Source organism: Pleurodeles waltl, chromosome 1_2 (genome assembly GCF_031143425.1).
Source record: "Pleurodeles waltl isolate 20211129_DDA chromosome 1_2, aPleWal1.hap1.20221129, whole genome shotgun sequence".
Taxonomy (NCBI): domain Eukaryota; kingdom Metazoa; phylum Chordata; class Amphibia; order Caudata; family Salamandridae; genus Pleurodeles; species Pleurodeles waltl.
In genome coordinates this window covers 360328196-360348101 of record NC_090437.1, presented here as the reverse complement: position 1 = coordinate 360348101, position 19906 = coordinate 360328196, and the positions used below count along the sequence as shown (strand labels likewise).

The 19906-nt window shown below is 43.0% G+C and overlaps 1 protein-coding gene across 1 annotated transcript in view; it reads right to left on the bottom strand.

The window, feature by feature from the left end:
• Window positions 1-19906, bottom strand: part of SLC44A1 (solute carrier family 44 member 1) — a 417537-nt gene that overhangs the window by 342438 nt on the left and 55193 nt on the right. The gene's annotated exons all lie outside the window — the stretch shown is intronic.

The following is a 19906-nucleotide window of genomic DNA, read 5'->3' as shown; positions in this document are numbered from 1 at the left end:
TAGGTAAAGATATTTACATGCGTTAACTTTTGAAATCCCTTTTGAAGGCTGGGAAATGTCATTCACAGCCCAACAGCGGGGGTCAGCTATGGTTAAAGAAAACTGCAGGCAAACTGAGAAAGTTGTGGCTCGATGCTAGTGTGGATGATTACATTCCACAATCACTGTGCGCCACAGAGAAACTCACTGGATGACATGCAACAAGCTAGAGTTTTTGGTCAGGATCCTTGATGTGGACTCAGGTTTTTCAAAATGCGTGTTTTATGTACTCAAGTTGCCTTACCATGGAACAGTGCATCAGCGTACGCGAAGCTGTCCCCTAGCCCTCTAAGAAAAAAAACTGAGGCAACCTAGAAATGTGTCCCCCTAATTGTGTCAATAGATGAACGGCAAACAAGTATCATCTGTGGTTGATATGTGATCCAAAATATCGACAATGCTGACAAATTAAAAAGCCACCAGTCTTCAGATTAAAAGGGAAATAGACAGTAATGGGTTACTGGCGATCTCTAAGTTTACTGTCGTAAATGACTGAAAATATAGGAACACAAGCTACAATGAGGGTAGCAGACCAACACTATCAGCAAGAAAGGCAAATTAGTAAGAAGAGGAAGGTCACTTAAATGTCTGGAACTGAAATATACACAAATGCTGGTATTCTACATCAGGACATATTCGTATGTTACTGATACCATAATTTGAATTCCGGCTCCGTATGACAACCTTATCTCTGCCTCTGCATATGTCATGGTCCTTTAACTTCTACAAATTAAGAGTCCAACTGGGACACTGTGAGGTACTGGAAACCAAGGGCGTAGCTATCAGTGGGGCAGCCGATGCAATGCACTTGTACCCCAGGTAGGGGTCGGGGGGGGGGGGGGGGGGGGTTATGAGAGGCACAAACAACAGTCCCTCACCCTGACAGGGCACCTAAACAACCTTGCTCAAGTGCTGAATGTGAATGAGCATTAAAAAGGTCGCCACATTTTGCTTTTTTCTTGTCACACTTGCTGAGTGTTCAAAGACATAGGTCAAATGTCAGAAGACTAGAGTGACAAATTATTGGTTATTCTTTTAAAATGTAGACTAGGGTTTATTTTTCTTTAGCTTACTGCAAAGTGTGAGGATTTTGTAAAGTGAACTATGTGAATACCTTGCTGGGTTGAAAGGAAAGGCTGTAGGATATTGTTTTCTTCTACACAAAACAAAATTTAAATACCTAATGAACTGTACAAATATATCAAACTAAATATATAGGGAAAGCACAAATTAAATGTTTTATTTTCGTATTCTAACCAATGATGGAAATGGAGATTTTAATATTGCAAAACCGAATCAAGGCACTTTACTTGGTGATGTGAAAATAACAAATATGCTCTGAAAATTAATTCTCACACATTATGGTTTGTGCACAATTTATTTTTATCAGTAAAATTTCATGTCTGCGAAAATGTAGTGATCATTACAAAGGAAAAGGTGCTGCCTGTAACTGCAATGGTATTCTCCTAAGTGCATCCCCAGCTACATACTGCACCTTAACACTGCAATGCTGAATGGGCGTGGCTCAATTTTGACACTTGTTCTTTGTGTGATGCTTGGATATTTCAGAATCCCTATGATTTCAGTGATGCAAAATGGACAGAATCACCACCACTCTGAAAATTAGTTAAGCACCACTGCCTACTAGTGCCAGAGAAGCTCTTATTGGACTGTGGTGCTTGCTGTTAGTTCCATCTAATTCTCTAAGCTGCAGGCACCAGACTCTGAACAGCAGAATCTATTGAAGCACTTGCAAGACACTGCAAAGGCTCACTGTGAGCACACCGAATGTCCAAGCAGTGTGCATGCCCACTTCTGTAAAGGCAGAGTGGGCCATTCGGTCCTGGCTGCCTCAAGCCATAACAGGTCATAAAATAAGTAATCCCAATGGTGCTAGGTGGCTTCTGAAGACCAGACAATTACATTAATCACTGTGCTCAGCTTTACAGGTGCAGGAAAAACAATGGCAGTTCATAAAAGAGCACTGCGTACCTAAAGTGTTGGAAATGGGAAAATTAATGACTTGAGAGCTGCTTCTTTCATTGTATGCTTATAGAAAATGCACAGGTAACTTTAAGCAACTTCTTAGAGTTGCCTTTTGCACAATTCGTCTTTACCAGAAGATATTTTTGAGACCCATTGAAAATGGCCAGAATCTCAAAAAACAAGATGCTGCTCCCCAGAGTAAGCTAGTGAGAGAGGTGGAACTCGAGTAGCTGTTGTACACAGTACTACAGTACAAGTGAGCAATCCAACAAATTAACAGAGATGGCTGAGTTAAGGGTCCGTCTTGACTCTAAGAGCCTATCTAGGCTCTAAAAGCCAAGACACAAACCGAGCCATGGAAACATTATTTTTTGTAAGATTTCCATATCCAATAAGTACAAATATGATAAAGTGTCTTTAAAATAAAAAAAAATCTATTTCTTTGACAAGCATTTCACCTTAGTACATTAGATTATATAACTGCATTGAGGTGTGCTTATTAAAAGTAATAGTTTTAAACATAAACTTAGAAACATTCATGTCCCCATCCCTAATTCTAATGACAATACTCTTAGTGAACTAAGAGGTAAATCAGTTGTGATGCACATTCTATAAGTGAACTATATATTTTTATTTTACACAGAGCAAACTTATAGTCCATCAAGTCAAATACACGAGAGAGTTTTGCACAGCACACATGGGTGCTTCAAGGTTCTCTCAAATGCAGTATTGAAAAAATAGGAGGCACAATGAAATATAACAATTGCCTAGGATCACAAAGTTTGATTACGTGAACAAGCAAGGATTGATCCCAGGTTTTTCAGTCTCGCATTGTGCAATTCAGCCACTAGATTAGTATCCCTTTCTCGGTTCTGTTTGCCATCAAACTTTAAAACTCTGTCATTCTTGGTGCATGTGGTACGAGTGTGGTGACAGGCAGAATGCACAAGAAAACTCCGCTCATTTTAGGCTGACAGGGGACATTGAGCTGATTCAGAACTTGGCATCTAGCTCTAGCCTTCAATGGATCACCCACCTATATACTTTACTCTGGGTATTCTGTGCCTGAAATAAACTTAGCTGCTGCTGCAGCCAGAGTGTTAGCCTTGTTTTGGTGTGTGTGTGTGTATGTGTGTGTGTTTTCTATTTATTTTTTATATTTGGGCTGCAGTTGAAGATCTTGTCCATGTTCTGTGCATGCTGGGAAAGCATGTATTGTTCCTGACCAGTTCAGTATGTGTCCTGCAAAGGTGTACCCGTGTCCCGTGCTGTACCTGTTTTGTGTGCAGAAATCTTGCTATGCCTGTGAGTCAAGCTTCCTTCCATTCATACAGCCCTGTGCTGTTCTTTACACTTCATATTTATCTGCAATATTTCAGGAGGCTACTGGGAAACAAATTAATTAATTACAGCTACTGCTGCGCTGCAGCTTCATAACAATGTGCCAAAATACCACGCGAACACACCGGCCTCTCAATCTATTAATTTGCAAATTTGATTTTAACAAGACAAGTCATGTTGTGCTTAAATTCATGGTGGACATACTGATTATTGGTTCTGCAAAAATTCATTTTTATGGCTGACACTTAAATTGTTCAACGTATCAAAAAGAGATGGGTACCACTACCCTTTGAGTTATCTATGTAAGCGACACACCTTCTCTTTTCCCAGAGAAGGATACTGCCCTCTCCAGGAATAGAACAGTGTATGGGCACTGCCACATTCTAAGGTACTTTAAAGTTTCAGAGGCAATTAATAGGAGAAAAGCAGCACTCATGAGAATGCAGGGGGCGAGCAAAAGATATGCACTGAACAAAATATAAGGCACACTCAACAAATGGGGGGGGCACTTAAGGTTTCGCTTGTTGCTAAATAATCCCTCTGAACACAATAAAGTGGATACCCTGAAGAGATCATCTTTTGCCATCGATCAATGTAGTTCTTCCACTCAGAGGAGCCAATACCTATAAAGTGACAGTATTTATCAGCAGTGGAAAATCACATGTAGAAAATGTCTCACAATAAAAAGAATAAGTCAGCCCTACAGAAATCCTGCCACAACCTAGAAATGTGCTCAGTCAATTCCAGGTAAGGCAATTAAATTTACAGGTGAACCTCAAAGCAATAACAAAATAAAGCTGCAATGCTTTCTGGACTTATTCTGATAGGCTGCGATTTTAATTTTCCATACTGCTAGCACGCAGAGTGTATGAATTCCTGTACTTGATGCTGGCCCAAAGGAGGTTATGATGCCATTATTTGGCAAGAAAAATATATCTGCTGGAAAATGACAATGAAATTTCAGGTTTGAACTATAGACAGCATCTAGGAGAAGAAAGGGTTACATCACATAAAGCTCCTTGGGTACTTCTGCTAGATCAGTTTAATGATTTAATGAAACCAAACAGCAATCTGAAAACTAGTCAGCACAGGAAATCACCAAAGTGGTAAGATTTCTTGCTTGTTCATACAACAAACACACAACAAACAGAGTCGGCCATCTTAGATGAAGTCCCATTTTCTAAAACCAAAGATAAACTTGGCATCCAATATAGGACCAGTATTCAGTGACTTAGGTGTGTGGGAAAGAACGTGGAACAGCCCAATGGTTGTTTTGTAAATAACATTTAAAGGGGTGCATTTTTGTAAAGCCACAGATATTACCTTGAGAGGTATCTCTTACTAGACAGCGGTTGCGAGACATATTGTTAGTTTACAGTGGGCTGTGAGTCACTCATGTGTTTGATTCTTATTCATTAGCTTGAGTAAGTTTTATTTTCTCTTGTGTTTGTACTTTCCCTGGACACATTACTTGTGTCCTTCCCTTGCTCTTTCTTCAAGCAATACTTTTTTCTTTAGGCACTGCAGAAGAGCGTGTTTTCCTGCTGTCCCCCTAGTGTGCTTCTTTCACAGTCGCTTTTACCTAATGATGCTTGACCTAGGATTAGTGATTATGCTCCCTACCCTTCCTATTGCTTCTGTCCCTTCTTCCCCCTCGTCCTCACCCCTGCAAACCATTTTGCTGACTCCCACCTGTGTTTCTCCTTTTTCGTTCAACTCCAATAAAAGCTAAACAAATGGCCTGCATGACTTCTGGATCAACTTTGCCAAGAATCAAATACTGACGCTTCACTTCTGAAGAGGCAAGGTGGGTGCCAAGAGCCCTGGTATCTACAGTGACAGCCTGGGATGTCACACTGGAAGACGTTAGGCTTTTGATTTTCTTTTACTGAAGTGCACAGCCCCCCAACCACCCCCACCACGACCCTACCCCCAAGGGGCACATAACACATAACAACAGTTGTTGTCCTTCTCTCCGAGAGAGAATGCAGAGTGAGAGCCACAGACTAGAAAATTAGTCACTCCTACTTTCTGCTCCACAATTTCTAGATTTTACACCAAGGACCCCACAGTTTTACAACATCACAATTTTATGAGACAGCTTCTAGCTGTCTGTAGCCAAAAGCCTATTCTGAACCAAAGTGCTGCAAGTTGTATGAAAAAAGTGGGGGGACTCTAAAACATGTGTGGCCTAAGCCAATGGTTCCCAACCTTTTGATTTCTGTAGACCCCCACTTTAATATTAATGGAACCCAGGGACCCCCACTAAATCATCATTGGAATCTGGGGACCCCCGCCTGAGTCATAACTGGAAGCTGGGGACCTAATTTGTCAATATTTGCAATTTTTTTTAAATGTTCTAAGCAGTTGCGGACCCCCTGAGAAGGCTTCGCGAACCCCCAGGGGTCCCCGGACCACAGGTTGGGAACCACTGGCCTAAGCATATAGGTGCCCCGTCCAGACATGTCACCAACAACACATGCACAAAACAAGTCAGATTTATTAGCACTGTGAGTGGCTGTTGGTAGTTTGATATAAACCAGTAATATTGATTTAAAAAAAATAAAAAAAATATCAGAATTGGTAACTACAAATGGAACATTTGTGACCATGACTGTGTGCACACAGGAGACAGGCAAGGCTTGAAATGAGCATATAATCTTAACACTATTACCGGTCACTGACTCACACTGACTTCCGTCTCAGAAATCTGAATAATACACCATTATGAACACCCTCCCACAACCATCACCCACCTGGACACCCAATTTCGACTCAGATCGCATGCACCACACAAGCTTTGGAAAACCAAATAACTCAGTTTTTTAGAGCAGAGAAAATGCTCTACATCAAAATCACCAACATCTAAAGCAACTTTGCACACCAACCCAACCCCAGAGAACTTGTTGCTAACCCACCAACCAAGACTGCCACCTGACCGAATAGACAACCATCTCCAGAAATTACATAGTGGCAATCATGTCGAACATCTACTCAGGTGCCCCACCACACCTAAAACCTGAGATCACCACCAATCAGCACCACCCGGACCCACATCATCAACATCTCCATCACGTCCGCTACTTTCTTGGATGAATGGAAACTTGCAAACATCAACGCCCTCCTCAAGAAGCTCACAGCTGACAATCAACTGAGCAAATTCTGACTCATCTCCCTGATTCCCTTTCCAGTCAAAGTAATTGAAAAAGGCCATCAACAAGCTACTCACAAACTACCTCGAACTTCATCATATTCTAGACAACACTCAATCAGGTTCAAGAAGGAACCACAGCACTGAAACAGCACTGATTATGTACACCAATGACATACAAATCATCCTCGACAGAGGAGAAACAGCGCACCTCATTCTGCTCCATCTCTCTGCAGCCTTTAACAAAGTCTCCAATGAAATACCCTTATTAGAATACTCCACAAGATTGGCATACAATGATGGGCACTCTGATGGATCTGTTCCTGCCTCACGGGAAGAACAAAGGGTCTGGCTGCCAGCCTTCACATCAGAGACCAAGAAATTGACATTGCCGATTTTATTATATGCCGACGCCGCCGTTTTAATTGCTCGCGCGGCCAATGGCCTACAGACTCCTTTTGATCTTTTTCTAGCGCATACACAAGAGCTTGATTTGAAAGTTAATTTTAAAAAGTCACATGTTATGGTTTGCAGCCCTAAAAACACACGCACTAAATGTTTTATAATGGGGGAAACGCTTTAACAAAGGTAAAATATTTTTGTTATCTAGGTCTGTATTTAAGTGCCAATCTGTCATGGAAATTTCATTTGAATTTTAAGCTCCAACAACTGGAAAGAAATGTTGAAGCAATCTTCCGCTTTGCCCGTACATTAGGGCATAGACCGGTTCATCAGATCATTACGCTCTATAAATCCAAATGTGTTTGGTCGGCGACTTATGGGAGTGGCCTCTGGGGATATACCAGTTCAAGTATATTACAAATGGCAGAGAATACATTTCTCCATTGGCTACTCATGGTGCCCAAGAACATAGCAAATATTATATGCCATGAGGAGTTGGGAATCCGTTACATTACAGACTTGATAGATATTGCCCCACTTCTGTTATGGATAAATGTATGGTTAAATCCGGCAGCTATTCTAACACATGATTGTATAAAAGACTGTATTTCGTTAGCAAACTCTAACAAAATTCCATGGTTAAATTCTGTTCACAAAGGCTTTCGAAACTTGGATTTGGAGTTTATGTATTTTAAACCAGAGCTCTTGCCCTCCAATGCAAAATAAATTGTTAAACTTCAACACAAAAAGCACATTATGAACCTTAGATATCAAATGGCAGAGAAATTGAGTTCTTTTAATTCAAATGTACAAATTTCATTTTCAGATTCATTAGAACCTTATTTTGTTTGGTTCCCGATCCCTTCTTTATATTCTTTACTTGCACTTTTTAGATTTAACTTGATCCATTTTAGAGTGGCGTTTCCGACAAAATGCGTGTGGGAAAAAATATTACCGCCATGCCCTTGTGATAATTTTTCAAAACAAAGTACTTGTCATTTTATTTTATTTTGTACACTCTAGGGAAACTTTTTTATTACCTATTTTGTGTAATTTGCACACCCTTTCTTATAAAGAAGGATTGATTGGCATTCAAAGCCTTTCATCCAAACAAATGTGCAGCTCTATTTTAAGTTTTATTAAATCCGCTATCACCATTAGGAACCGATATGAATTAGTAACGTGACTATTTATTAAGGGAATCTAGATATCGTTTTATTGTCGTATATGATTTTATAAGTATTTATTATTTTATATTGATTAGTAGGCTTAATTGGTAAACTTAGGTTTTATAGACTTGCAGATCAAATAGACTTGCCTTTGAACTATGTAATAAGTACTATATTTTATGATGATTTATATGTATGTATGTGTACTTTTATGGCAATATACCGAATAAAGTTATTATGACTGACTGACTGACATGCGGAGTACCATAGGGATTGTCCCTCGGTCCCACCGTTTTCAGCATACACATGACACTGCTCACCAGTATCATCCAGTCACAAGACATCACTGTCATCTCCTAAACCGATAACATCCAACTCATCCTCTTCCTGATGGACAAAACAAAACAACCACCGCCAAAACAAACTTCATACACTTCATGACTATTATAACAGACTGGAAGCAAACGAACTGCCTGACAAGATGAAGTACTCATCTTCGGCACAAAACCTCCCCGTAGGTCTCCATCTGGTGGCTGTCAGAGCTATGACCAACACCCACATCCACAGATAACTTAACAAGTCTAGGGATCATCTTAGACAAGCTTAACATGACGGCTCAAGTCAACACAGTGGGCACCTCCTAATTCCACATCCGACTCATGGTGCAAAAAAATCTTCAACTCATTTCCTCAGAACACCAGACAAACATTTCATGCAAGCACTCATCACTAGCAGGCTGGACTACGGCAACACTCTCTATGCCGGAATTACCAGACAAATCCTAGACAGACTCCAGACCATCCAGAACACAGTTTCAAGCCTCATATTCGACCTCCCACACCACACCCACAAAATAACCCACCTCAGGAAGCATCACTGCTCCCTGTTCACAAGCGCAGCCATTCAAACTTCTCATACACACATACAAAACCCAGGACCAGAATAACTGAACTTGCACACATTCTCTGCCTCTACAAAAGAAGACTTGTTAATTCTCCTCCGTCACACTGAAGACATGGAATGACCTCCATCAACACAGAGCCTCCTCCTCACTTCTTGAGTTCAGAGAGAAGTTGAAAACCTAGCCCTGTGTATAAGCACATTGGGGACCACAAGCCTTGCCCAAGCGCATGGATATTCTCTCAGGTGATTACTGTGTTATACAAATCAACAGAACATAAGAGATTACAGGAAAACAAAATACATTGTGGTTGCATTGTGAAGATATGTGTTTTTTCTTGTCTTTCTTTTTTTAATTTTTTTTTTTTTAGGAAAAGGAGGTGACTGGAGTGATGCTTGCCTGCAAAGGAAGCATACATCACAGTAAGCCCATGTTTAGCAAGACAATAGCGGCTTGAGGGAAAGGGGGCAACAGAGCATCCCAGATGGCTATAAAGGAGGGGCGATTTAAGGACGGGGTGGAGCCACAGGGACATTTAGAGCCAGAGTAGGGTCCCCAGCCCAGTTATAGGTATCGGTAGGGGTAAGGGGTCAGGGTTGGTGAGAAAAGGCATGATTGCAATGTAGGAAGCGGTTAGGTTTTGGTAAGCACTAGAGGTATGTGGAGGAGGGAGCAATATGGATGACAGTAATGTTCAGGAGGCACTTCTCCTTTTGAGAGGCAAAGCGGGATAATTTGCTGTGGCCCTAAACACGGGCTGGTGAAATGTCAACAAGATGTCGGCCAATGAGGCGGGCATCAGTGGAGGTGGTGGTGGCAGCAATATTTGTCTGCTTGCTGCCGTGCACCAAAGTGTACAGAGACAAGGAAGAAGTTATGTCGGTGCAAGTGGCCCTGAAAATGGATGCACCTGCTTGCTTACCTGAAACCAGGCGCGCAGGCATGCAGGCAGAGGCTTATCCTGCTGCAGGATGAAAGCAGGAGATCTGCACGAGGTGAGAGAAATAATCCACGCAGTGAGCGAGCAGGATGTAGGGAGGCGCGGCTCTTAGAAGCTGGGCAGGGCACTCAGGCAGCATCTAGCAATGAGTAGGAGTCGCAGGGGTGGAGCTTAATGCCTCAGTCACATGAGAAGGCCCTGGAAAGCCTCAAGACAGAATCTGCAGCAGGACCTGCCACAGCATTCACAGCGGCAATACTCCAGCAAAGGGCAAGGAGGCACCAAAGAGTTGGATGATGAAGTGTCATCCAGTATGAGGAGGGCGAAAAGCCCCTGCATGTGTATAGTAGAAAAGAAACCAGGAGAGAGTTGCAGGTGAAGAGGCAGGGGGCTGGGGTGGGGGGGCACACAGGGGATCCCTGGAGAATAGCAAGGGGACAGGTCAGTGTATGCCAGCGCCAGGGATGATGGGGTAGACTCAGAAGAAACTAGTGGAAAATGGGTGTGGGATGCTATGGGCAGCGAGGTTTGAGCAGGACGTTTAGCATCCCCCAGCACATCAGGCCTTTCAGCATGGAGTGCGAAGAAGAGGCGGACTTGAAAGCCTCCAGTGTGGCTTGCCCATCCAGAGGTGAAGAGGTGGCATAGTCCAAGGCAGCCACCTGGAGGACGGCACAGGATAGGAGCAACACAGCATGGCAAAGATATAGTGGGGCCTCCTCAGCAGCAGGCGGGGAAAGGTGTGGTGCCTTCCCAGCAGCAGAAGCATGGCTCGACAAAAAAAAAAAAAAATCAGTAGTGGAAGAGTAACTAGGATGAAGAATAGAAGGCGGAATAGAACAGATGGCAGAACAGGCTGCTGGGTATAGGGAATTGGAGCCCTTGAATTCTGAGGAGCAGGAAGAAGGGGAGCTGGGAGTGCAAGACAAAGAGGGAGGGGTAATGAGGAGCATGAAGGGCACAGTGGGTTTGACAAAGGGTAACCGTGATAACCAGGTGGAGATTATTGTTTTACAGATGCTGGCAAGAGAAGAGCAATGAAAATAAGATGGACAGTGGGTGACACAAAAGAGACGGCTGGGCAGCAGACTTCTGAGTGGTACACAACCCTGTAGCTAAGGAAGCAAATGACTGGGTGGTCTGTGATAGTCAAAATTTGTTTGGGGGAGTTCAGAGGACATGACAAAGGAGACAAAGCATGCTTACACAAAGGTAAGTACATAGCAACAAGGCTATGGGGGAACAACAGCTGGGGAGCAGGAGGGCAAGAGAAAGGCCAAGTAAATGCCAAGGCCAGACAACAGTAAGAAACTAGCAGAGCTGGGAAAGAACAGAAAAAGGCTGGCAGGGAAGAAACCGGAAAGAAGGTCATTACAGGAGGGGAATAAGAAAGAAACAGGGAAAGGAGGTAAAGACAGCAAAGAATTAAAAAGGAAAATGCTGCCATATATGGATCATCAAACCACTGAGGACACATTTAACAAATGCCACAAAAGAAAGGATATGGAAAGGGAAGTACATATAAGTATTTACATTTCTTCCTAGGGTCATTAGGACAAAAGAAGTGTACAAAGAAAAAGAATATCAATTGGCGAAACGACCTCGGGTCCCAGCCAATATTGAGAAATAGACAGCCACAATCTTGATCTATGCCAGTGCGTACTGTGAAATGTACCCTGAGGGCTGCGCGGCACTATTTAAATGCAAGGATGTGATATGGAAGGCTCACATTACGTTTGGGAGTTTTGCTTGGGTCCGCTACGATGAGTTTCGGGCCCGGATAGTGGAGGAAAAGTGGGATGAATTGGACAATGACTTATGGTTGCACACAATGGCACAGACTACACAAGCTCCCACCATATTTATGGCCAGCAGGCTGTCAGTGTTTCACCGGCCCTTTCAGGAGCATCCAACCTAGGGATGAGTGTGAGGTGTAAGTAGGGGTTAACCAAGTCAAGGAGGGGTGTGTTGGGAATACAATAAAGGCTTCTGCAATAGGAAGTACAGCACCCACTCACGCAGTGTGGATTTAACGCCGGAGGCACCCAAGGACAGCAAGGAGGGCTCTGGTCTCAGCCATTGCCCAAGGGAGGTGGGCAGCAGGACCCTCAGGTAAGACCTCATACTCAGCTTAAAGTAGACACGTTGGAATACTGGCTGCAATGGAACCACAGGGAACATGTAGCTAAGGAATTATCAGATTTTCCTGGGAAGTATGCAGGACCAAGAATCAGAACTTGGGCAGAGAATTTCAAGTCCATCAGGCAGCACCTTCAGGTTGTGCAGGAAAAACTGATGAAGGAAATTTGCTACGTGGGATGGCAGGCTGCTATGATATGGGCCCCAAGGACTGATTAATTGTGTCCTCAATAGGAGTTCTACCCAAAAAAGATAAAACACAGTTTTGCTTGATTCAACAGTTGTCTTAGTGAGAGGTAAAGTCAATTAATCACTACATACTGGAAGATTTAACATTAGTATCATATGCTGCAGGGGACAGAACAAACAACTTAGTGCAACAGCTAGGCATTGTGGCTTACATGGCCAAGAGTGACATATAATCAGCCTTTTGCTTACTACCAGTGCACTTATCAGACTTCAAGCCGTTGAGCATTCAAACAGATGGTGAAACATAATCTGGACAATTTGTTCTTTGTTTGGGCCACTGCTGGACGATTTAAGGGGGTCATGGGTGACCTGAAAGTTCCATTGGTGGAGGACAAAGTTGGACTGACATAGGTTTTGGCTTTTTTGGGCATCGAATCTGACTCAAAGCCCAAGGAGCCAGACTGACAGTGGAGAAAAAGCAAGGCATGGTGAAAGAGATCGATTAACTGTCAAAAAGGGAAGGTAGAAGTAAAGGTAAAACAGGTACTGCTGGGCCATCTGAATTTTGCATGTAGGGTAGTGCAGGCAGGACCTTTTGCCGGAGACTGGGTTTAGGTTTGTCAGGCTTGACGTTGCCACATCACACGGTACGGTTGGCACTAATGCAGATGAATAAGAGGTGGTATTGTTTTCAACACAGATGTTGTGGATGTTTTTTGTGGCCTTTCAAGTTCCATAATTGTTAAGAGGAACGGACAGTGCAGGGACGGCTAGAGCATATGTGGAGAGGATGGAGTGGAAATATAACTGAGGAGGACAAAGACTAATGGAAGGGGGACGAAGGTGTTGCTTTGGGTGCAGCCTGCGACAAGCTTGCGTCCAGTAAGGTGGTGAGATACGCACACAGGAAATTTGAGGGGTAGGTAAGGCCAGAGGTTCATGCACCAGGATGGGTCGAGGGTGACAGCCTTCCAGTTGTTGGCAGTGTTGACGAAAACTTTGAAGCTTGGGCTGGATGGGGCTGGGGATAGGAGTAACTCTCCGTATAGGGGCGGCAACAGAGGCACACAAACTGAGATGGTCAGTTAAACAGGTAATGCATCTGGGACACTGGGGATCACCATGTTACATGAGATACTTTAGAATCGGGGATGAATCCCGTTCTACAGACTGTTAACTGTTGTGCATGTGTTTGGGTGCAGTCCCAGGCACAGATAGGGAGGACCTGACACTCTGGATAGTGGGACATTCGTTTATAAAATGAGCTTGAAAGCAGGTGGCAGAAAGGAGAGATGGAACTCAGATCAAATCTGATGTGACAAAAGACCTGGTGAGAATGCCTATGGAAAGAGCTAGGGTTGCAGTGCTAAGGTAGTAGTAATACTCATGTGGAGTTTAGAGGGCTGGGGGTGGCGGGGGGGGGGGGGGGGAAGTGCAGCAGAAAACTCCTTGTTTTTTCCTGAGTGGCAGAGTCCCAGGACGTTTTCATGCCTAAAAACAGTTTAACAGTTGGGGTAGACAAAGCAGTTGGGAGGCAGGAGATGGGGGGAGAAGTTGACATTTTTGGAAGACAGGAAGTTCTAGGTAGAAGGTTATATAAAACTTTAATTTTACGTGAATGGCACCTACCTGACTTGGGGAGTTTATGGGCAACACTTGGGGTTAGTTAAAGATGAATAAAGATGTTTAGTGAGGCGTGGTAGTTTTGTTCAGCAAGGTTCCCTTGGAATATGTTAAAATGTAATGTGCACCTGCTTCAATAAAGCGGTGTTTTCCACGCTATTTCGGTTGTCAGTGGTCTGTGCAGTGCCCTCGAGCCCAATTACAGAGGAGCTAGGACTGTGAATGTTTTATACAGTTTCTGAAGTATCCTCTGTGAAAATCAGACTTGCTCAATAAATACCGATGGGGATTTATATATCCCTCTTTTGTGATGCAAAAGGGCACTCTTGCAATGATTCTAGTATTGAAAGATATGTAGGCGTCTTGTGAAATGAAATAATAGAATCAGTGATCACTGCCCCATCGGCCACTCAGTCTCGCAAGGTGCCTCCACAAAAATGAACTGCATACGTTAATAGTCTAGCATCTCATGGTTTCCTTGAACAGTTTTTAAATGTCAACATGATGCCCTCTGATATTTCGTTCCTTGGGAACTATGCTAAAGCTGGAAGGGAGCCGGGCACTGTTTAATCACAAGTTTCATTTGACTGAACAAAGCCAATCACCTGGGTTAAAAAAACAATAATGGAGTTTACAGTTCAGAAAGTGCCTTAGGGACATTCATAATTGTGTTTACTTCCACCATTCCTATTGGTATTTTAATAAATGCCCCTATCAACTTCTGTTCTATTTCCATTACCTCGGCCTTTGTAGCAGCATGCAGACGTTTTTGCTGCAGATAGGGGTCGCTCGGCTGAACTAGTCTGCACTGCTTTACATGAAAGCCTGAAGCCTATATAATCGCACAACGCAAGTCATTTTTTCGATATTTTCTTTAGGTCTTATAATACTTAGTACACTTGGATTCCTCAGCCTTGAGAAAACCAGATTTCTTTGTAGGAACAAACTAATCGGCATGTTGTTTTTTCATAACTGCACTGTTAGGAGTTCTTTTTTTAACCGAAATGTATGCTTCATGCGTTAACCCTCCCTCAAGAATGCACCAAAAACCTGGAAAAACTGGTTTAAGTCAGCCATTTGGTTGGAGCTCACGTTTCACATACCATGCAAAATAGGCCCTTATTATGTTTTTTATGTGGAGTCACCTGAAAAATACATCTTCCCCGGTATCTGTGGTATGTACTACACTCTTTTTACAAAAAGAAAGCAACTGTGTTACAACTCTGAATATTTTGTTGGCTCGGTTTCACTTGATTTTCTTTTTGCTAATAAATGAATATTCTGAAGCTTTTCCACACATTTAGTAAAATCTAACTCAAAATAATTATGTAAAGTCAGCTCCTGTTTCAGAAGAGCTTCAATTAAATTCCAAGCAGTTTTCCTTCATACCATTAACTCTTCTACCTTTTCGCCTTTTCCATGGGTTTTGGGAGACACTACGAGTGAAAGGTCTGCTTAGACAAACCCAACTGGATATGCCACAGAAACTGTGACCAAATCTAGAAAACCCCAAACCAGGCCATGCAATATACAACAATCCTCTTTGAGAACTGGGACAAGCTAAATTTACAGAAATTTGCCAGGACAAAAAAGCGGGAAGTCCTGACAATCATTTGAGGATAATTTAACTCCCCCACCACTGCATAGTATTGCAGCACGTCTATCACACTTACTACCCTATAGGAAGATTGCTGAAACAAAATTGTAGTGGAAGGCAAAGGTTCGAACAGCTGGATCACAAATAATGTAACTATCTATGATTTAACAGATGTAATCCTATGATTTGACGGGGGTCAACCCCCCCCCCCCACCAACCAGCAGCTGCAAACCTTTTACTAAAAAACAATAATAAACTATGTTTATTATCATTTTTTAGTAAAAGCTGTGGGGCCACGGGGGTGAGGAGGGGTGCACAGCACTTCCCCTGAAAGCACATGTGTTTGGCTGGCTGTCTCGGGCTGGCCAAACACACATGCGCACAGGGCTCTCTCCAACCCAGCAACACAGTTGCCAGGCTGGCGAGAGCCAGCACAGGCTCCTAGTCTGCCTGGGAGCGTCCTGGCTGGGCGCTGCCAGCCAATCCTGAGTGCTCTGAACAGCGTCGGGATTGGCCGCAGAGCCTCTACCTGCCTGCAGCCAGCAGAATAGAGGAGCGGAGCGCCCCGGCGAGAACAGTTCATTTTTTTTTGTAATGAATTACATTTTTATTTCCCTATTCCCCCCCTCCCCTCGCCCCTTCTGTGCGCCACCACTGTGATTTGAACTGTTTTCTACATATTGTGGGGATAAAAAAAAAACAGCACAGGTACTCCAAACAAAATTATGATTTGCTCAGTTTTTCTGGCATGTGACAGGGAAACACGAACCAGACACATGCAGACTATACGTAGAACAACAATCTGCTGGCAAAGTCTTATAGTAAATAGGCATTTGGATGGGAAACTGCAAGTTCAAAATATTCCCTTCTCTACCCCCTAAAAAACGTGTGATTTTGTCCCACTTATGACATCCCTATTAGAAATAGTAATCAAGCAGTCAAATATTATTACTGCTTTCTGTTATTGAGCCTTTAGCAAACAGAATGGGAGCCAGCAACTTTATAAACATTGTACTAGTGTGTACAAATAATGGATAGCAATAAAAAGGGGAGGTTGGCACATGGGCGTGGGATTCCTACTTTGAGCACATTAACCCCTTAGCTGCTGGGCCTTTTCCCCCCCAGTGCTGAGCCCTTTTTTGGCTATTTGGGGTAGTTCGCGCTTAGGGCTTCATAACTTTTTGTCCACATAAGCTAACCACGCCAAATTTGCGACCTTTTTTTCCAACATCCTAGGGATTCTAATGGTACCCAGAGTTTGTGGTTTACCCTGGAGGAGACCAAGAAAATAGCCAAAATACAGTGAAAATTTAGTTTTTTCCAAAAAAATTGGAAAAAAGGGCCGCCGAAGAAGGCTTGTGGTTTTTTCCCTGAAAATGCCATCAACAAAAGGTTTCTGGTGCTGAAATCACTATCTCCCCACCTTTCAGGAACGGGCAGACTTGAATCAGAAAACCACATTTTCCAACACAAATTTGGCATTTTACTGGGACATACCCCATTTTTACTATTTTTGGTGCTTTCAACCTCCTTCCAGTTAGTGACAGGAATGGGTGTGAAACCAATGCTGGATCCCGGAAAGCTAAACATTTCTGAAAACTAGACAAAATTCTGAATTCAGCAAGGGGTCATTTGTGTAGATCCTACAAGGTTTTCCTACAGAAAATAACAGCTGAAATAAAAAAATATTGAAATTGAGCTGAAAACAACAGCCATTTTTCTTTATGTTTTACTCTGTAACTTTTTTCCTGCGATGTCAGATTTCTGAAAGCAATATACCGTTTTGTCTGCTGGACTCTTCTGGTTGCGGGGATATAAAGGGCTTATAGGTTCATCAAGAACCCTAGGTACCCAGAGCCAATAAATGAGGTGCACCCTGCAGTTGGTTTTCATTCTACAGGGAGTGCAGAATTATTAGGCAAATGAGTATTTTGACCACATCATCCTCTTTATGCATGTTGTCTTACTCCAAGCTGTATAGGCTCGAAAGCCTCCTACCAATTAAGCATATTAGGTGATGTGCATCTCTGTAATGAGAAGGGGTGTGGTCTAATGACATCAACACCCTATATCAGGTGTGCATAATTATTAGGCAACTTCCTTTCCTTTGGCAAAATGGGTCAAAAGAAGGACTTGACAGGCTCAGAAAAGTCAAAAATAGTGAGATATCTTGCAGAGGGATGCAGCACTCTTAAAATTGCAAAGCTTCTGAAGCGTGATCATCGAACAATCAAGCGTTTCATTCAAAATAGTCAACAGGGTCGCAAGAAGCGTGTGGAAAAACCAAGGCGCAAAATAACTGCCCATGAACTGATAAAAGTCAAGCGTGCAGCTGCCACGATGCCACTTGCCACCAGTTTGGCCATATTTCAGAGCTGCAACATCACTGGAGTGCCCAAAAGCACAAGGTGTGCAATACTCAGAGACATGGCCAAGGTAAGAAAGGCTGAAAGACGACCACCACTGAACAAGACACACAAGCTGAAACGTCAAGACTGGGCCAAGAAATATCTCAAGACTGATTTTTCTAAGGTTTTATGGACTGATGAAATGAGAGTGAGTCTTGATGGGCCAGATGGATGGGCCCGTGGCTGGATTGGCAAAGGGCAGAGAGCTCCAGTCCGACTCAGACGCCAGCAAGGTGGAGGTGGAGTACTGGTTTGGGCTGGTATCATCAAAGATGAGCTTGTGGGGCCTTTTCGGGTTGAGGATGGAGTCAAGCTCAACTCCCAGTCCTACTGCCAGTTCCTGGAAGACACCTTCTTCAAGCAGTGGTACAGGAAGAAGTCTGCATCCTTCAAGAAAAACATGATTTTCATGCAGGACAATGCTCCATCACACGCGTCCAAGTACTCCACAGCGTGGCTGGCAAGAAAGGGTATAAAAGAAGGAAATCTAATGACATGGCCTCCTTGTTCACCTGATCTGAACCCCATTGAGAACCTGTGGTCCATCATCAAATGTGAGATTTACAAGGAGGGAAAACAGTACACCTCTCTGAACAGTGTCTGGGAGGCTGTGGTTGCTGCTGCACGCAATGTTGATGGTGAACAGATCAAAACACTGACAGAATCCATGGATGGCAGGCTTTTGAGTGTCCTTGCAAAGAAAGGTGGCTATATTGGTCACTGATTTGTTTTTGTTTTGTTTTTGAATGTCAGAAATGTATATTTGTGAATGTTGAGATGGTTTCACTGGTAATAATAAATAATTGAAATGGGTATATATTTTTTTTTGTTAAGTTGCCTAATAATTATGCACAGTAATAGTCACCTGCACACACAGATATCCCCCTAACATAGCTAAAACTAAAAACAAACTAAAAACTACTTCCAAAAATATTCAGCTTTGATATTAATGAGTTTTTTGGGTTCATTGAGAACATGGTTGTTGTTCAATAATAAAATTAATCCTCAAAAATACAACTTGCCTAATAATTCTGCACTCCCTGTATACTGGGTATACAGCAATTCATTTGCTGAAATATGAGGAGTGAAAAAGAGGTATCAAGAAAACCTTTGCATTTCCAAAATGGGATCAAGATAAGGTTTTGAGGAGCAGTGGTTATTTGCACATCTTTGAATTCCGAGGTGCCCATACTAGCATGTGAATTGCAGGGCATTTCTCAAATAGACGTCTTTTTTACACACTCTCTTATATTTGGAAGGAAAAAATGTAGAGAAAGATAAGGGGCAATAACACTTGTTTTGCTATTCTATGTTCCCCCAAGTCTCCCGAAAAAAATGATACCTCACTTGTGTGGGTAGGCCTAGCGCCCGCGACAGGAAATGCCCCAAAACACAACGTGGACACATCCCATTTTTTCACAAAATACAGAGCTGTTTTTTTGCAAAGTGCCTACCTGTGGATTATGGCCTCTAGCTCAGCCGGCACATAGGGAAACCTACCAAACCTGTACATTTTTGAAAACTAGAGACCTAGGGGAATCCAAGATGGGGTGACTCGCGGGGCTCTGACCAGGTTCTGTTACCCAGAATCCTTTGCAAACCTCAAAAAGTGGCTAAAAAAACAAGTTTTCCTCACATTTCGGTGACAGAAAGTTCTGGAATCGGAGAGGAGCCTCAAATTTCCTTCCACCCAGCGTCCCCCCAAGTCTCCCGATAAAAATGATACCTCACTTGTGTGGGTAGGCCTAGCGCCCGCGACAGGAAATGCCCCAAAACACAACGTGGACACATCACAGAAAACAGAGCTTTTTTTTGCAAAGTGCCTACCTGTAGATTTTGGCCTCTAGCTCAGCCGGCACCTAGGGAAACCTACCAAACCTGTACATTTTTTAAAACTAGAGACCTAGGGGAATCCAAGATGGGGTGACTCGCGGGGCTCTGACCAGGTTCTGTTACCCAGAATCCTTTGCAAACCTCAAAAAGTGGCTAAAAAAACAAGTTTTCCTCACATTTCGGTGACA